Genomic DNA, 4,567 nt, shown 5'->3' on the forward strand with positions numbered 1-4,567 from the left:
CACTTAAGATTCTTGCTCAGTATCCTGCATTACATACAAAAATGCTTTTATAACGATAACAACTATGATAGGAAAGGCTGGAATGGCTGGGGTTTTAGAATAACTGATCTGTAAAAAGCTATCAAATCAATCCTCTAGAGGAAAACACATTTTGTTATTCTGTAAGGGCATTAAGTGTAAAAGTTCTCCAGTGTACAGACTAATTCTGGAACTCAACTTAGTATCACTTAATATATTTATGTTCTACAGTTGCAAAACCACAAACTGATTTTAATCTCTTTAGTAGGACTGAAATCCCACACAATAAACTGTAAGGGGGTGTGTGTGTGTGTATATATGTGTATGAAATAACATCTAACAAGACTCACTTTGCAGAATGTACTTACAAACCAACAACAAAAAAGAAAAGATTTGCAGAAAGCCTGCGTTCAAAAAGTACACATACTATTTGAAACGTTTTAAGAATCAATGCTTCCAGTATGGGTTATTTCATTCTCATAATGTGATCACCAAGGTAAACCCTTGCTTTGACATTATAAAGACTATTTATGCTGGGGAGGGGTAGGGTATAGCTCAGTGGTAGTGTGTGCACTTGGCATGCACAAAGTCCTGGGTTCAGTCCCCAGTGCCTCCATTAAGGGAAAAAAAATAGTAATAAAAAAAATGTTAAGACTATTTAAGTAAAACCTATGTAGCTCAGATCATATGGTATATCTGCATAAATATAAACAAAATTATTTAAGATCCTTTGTTTCTTGCTCCACTGGTACTTTTTCCAAATACATACTGACAAGTGTTCCTACACTAACTAATCCATTTATAAAAACAGGCGCAGCAAAACAAAGCCCACTGTCCTTGCCCTCATGGGACTGACTGAAAATTAATTGAGAATTTCCCATCATAATTTTCCTGCCCTTGGCAGAGGAATGGAGGTGTATCAGTCAGGGTCCCAGCAGGAAACAAGCGACATGCCCTAAAAGGTGGTTCCACAGAGTGTAATGAATGGGACGTCTTACAAAGATGGAGGCAGGTTAAGGGAGACCCATGTGGGGTGGTGAAGCAACCTGGAGCTAGCCACAGCAGCAACAATTTCCACTAGGCTCAAAAGAGCAAAGGGGGTATGTTAGTTTCCCACTGCTATCCAAAAAACAAAAACAAAAAATCCAAAATACAAAACAAAACGTAGAACAAACTTAGTGGCTTAAAACAACAGAAATATTTTCAAGTTTTGGAGGTTGGATGTCCAAAATGAGTTTTACCAAGCTAAAATCAAGGTGTCACCAGGGCCACTCCTCCTCTCGAGCCACTAGGGGAGGATCTATTTCCTTGCCTTGTCCAGCAGATAGAGCTGAATTCTTGCCATACTAGGCTCATGGTTCCTTCCTTCATTCCAAGTGGATCACAGCGTAACTCTTATGTAGAGAATCACAACCACAGTGAGTCCCTCCTAACCCAAAGCTGACACGAAGAATAATGCTGCTATGGCTGCCAGAGGCCTGAGGGCCGTGGACAGGATGGGACACTCTACCGGCCACACAGTGAGACTCTTCTCTCAGCTTCTGCCATGCCTGACAGTCCTGTCTGCTACCCTCTTTTATGGAGAGGGTCCTGGAAACAAATTACCAGTGGCTCAAGATCCGAGAGTCAATGAAGAACAAGGGGAAGATTCAATAACGAAAATGAATTAACTTATGTGGGCAAAGATGAAGCCAGATTTGTCAGAAGAAAGCGGAAGATGTATTGGGGGAAGCTGAAGCCTCACCAAGGGCAGATGCATCTATCCTGTTTATTAAGAGGAGACTAAAACGGCATTGTGAAGCCCCTGATAGACTTTACAAAGGTACAGAAAGTTTGCTATTAATGAGATGCCTCATTTCATTATCCTTGGGAGGACCAGTTTTATATCTAGAATGTCACAACGCTTCATCTAAAATACTGTAGGGCCAGGCAACTGTCAGTCCCCATTCATTCCTCCTTGACAGCTCACGGGTGGGTGGCCCTGTGATCTAGTCCTGAATCTAAATTCAAAGATTTTAATGGCAATGTACTGTGTTTCAAGATGCCATCTTCAACCAAGCAGTTATAATTAACAAAAGAGGAAGACGGGTTAGATGAAGAAATGATCTTTACATGTGTCTCTTGCTGGTTTTGACCTACTAGTTGTTGTTGGACTTTATCAACTTGTAAAACCTAGAAATGAAAAGTGATCCGTAGAGAACAGAAACGGATGCCTCAAACCAGAGTGATGCTAACGTGAATTCTTGTGTCACAAGATTTCAACTCAGACTGACAAAGACTCCACTAGACATTTTCCCAGAACTCAGGCCCAGGAGAGGATCAGTGGGATCTGATGCAAATTCTTCCCCAGGCAACAATCCAGCCTTTACTCAACTGCTTCAGTACTTTTCATTTTGAAGGGAATTAATGCAGAGAATCAACGTCACCACAGAAGGCAACCGCACCAGAGTTAATGGCCAAAATAATGCCAAAAATGTATCACATTCACTTCTGCTAAGTCACAAATCTGCTTTCCTAAAACCACTAGAATCAGTACATGTGCACGAGGTGTGTGTAAACAAATGGTTTCGTCAGAATCGCTGTACCACCTGAAGTATGCCTTTCGGACACTAAACACAGTGTCTGCATCTCTTTTTATCGACAGTTTCTGACTTCTCTCCCAAAACACAATATGTATTTGCCCAATATGATGGTACATTTCATGCCCAGAACCGCAAGAAAGAAAACAACTTGTTTCTTCCCCCAGAGAGTTCCAAGTCCACTCTGAGGACACAGGTTAGCCTGTTACTTTCTTTCACAAATAGCATTCTAAAGACACCAGGTCGAGGAGCTACGTTTAGCAGTAAGAAATGCTTTTGTCTTTTCTTGCTCCTTATTAAGCAGGTTGAAAAATTTTCCCAAGGGTTCAAGAAATTTGGGGATCCTTCCCATGATAAAACTGTGAAGCATGAAAATTTCTGCTGACTTTGCTATATATACCTCATCTTTATTTTTTAACAAAATTAAAATAGTACCACACACATACACACTGGAAACAAACTCTGAATTAAGCAGAAAACACTAACTTTGGAAAGAACAATTTATATAAGGTTCACGATTAAATAAACATTGATTAATGAACTTTAAGTTCCAGAAAGTACGTTAGTTTTCATAAATTTTCTTTGTTTCAAAAATTATGTTATAGCACTTCTTGTAGAAAGTCAACAGATAACCAGATACTTCCACAGAAAACAGAAGCCTTAAGGACATACATCTAAATCAAAATCCACCCTCTCCCTCTTCAAACGCCCCCCAAGTACAATTATATGTACCCAATTGTATGGATAGACGGGGACACGTGTTTCCATAAGAAGTCATCTTAAAGACTTTTGGTCCAAGTTGGCCATCAGAGTCCATGTCTTTAATTCTACCTCCTCTACAGGTTCCCATTCAATCATCTAAAGAAATATAATCAGCAATCATTGCTAGAAATTAAGTAGGTGTGCCACCCAAATGCCAGAAAGCTGTAAGGACTTTCCATAAGAACAAGGCACAGACCTACCAAATCACAACCACGAGAGATGATGAAAAAGCCCACGCACGGAGTAATTGAAAGAATCCCCCATCATAACTTAATCACTTTACTCCCAACTCAAAACAGAAGAGGAAGAGAGTTATCAGCTCCCAGAAGGCAATGATAATTTAATCGGTCACACTAAAGCTCATGAAGTCTGGCCAGATTCCAGAATTGTTGAGCAACTGAGGACATTTCTGTTCCTACTATGAGTCCATCCCCTGCTGGAGAAGGCAATTACCTTCAAGAGAGTGAGGAAGAATCCTCAGCCAATGAAAAAAATGGTGGGGGGTGGGGAGGATTTTGCCTTTGAGATTCTACCTTCATAGGTGATACGATTTTTCTACTAAAATACCAAAGGATTTCATATTTATCCTTAAAACCCAAAATGTCAACAGGCTTTATCTAAATATGTTGGGTTTCACCATTCTGCTTTATACTTGAATCTTCAAGGTAGTGGATTGTTTTTACATTTTTTTGACAGTTTCTATTTCCTCTCCCCTGTTCTCTCACACAAGTTTTATCATATGCAGATTAGATGTATATCCCTCCATGTCTCTTTTTTTGAATTTCCATATACTACTTCATGAATTTTATAGAAATTTCTGAGTTTATCTTCTAATAAAACAATTTGGTTTTCATAAAATGTAATCTACAATTCACTGTTGCCCTTTTAATTAGACAAACATGGAGAAATCTGTCCTGGTCTTGCACTGTTCCCTTTTTATGTCTTCAGCCACCTTACTGAAAAATGAGATTTACTGACTTTTACTTTTCATAATATAGATTCATTAGTATGCTCTTTGGTTGTTAAAAATAAAAATAAAAATAAAAATAAATGAACAAAATATTTACCTCAAATTTTTAGAAAAGGAATTGAAGAAAACTAGAATGATCTTATTAATAGATTAAAAGCTGAACTAAATTAATCAGAAAATAGAAAATCGTAAAATCAATTAATCAAAGAGCTCTTATTTTGAAGCAAACAATAGATAA

The sequence above is a fragment of the Vicugna pacos genome, chromosome 14 (genome assembly GCF_048564905.1).
Source record: "Vicugna pacos chromosome 14, VicPac4, whole genome shotgun sequence".
Lineage (NCBI taxonomy): Eukaryota > Metazoa > Chordata > Mammalia > Artiodactyla > Camelidae > Vicugna > Vicugna pacos.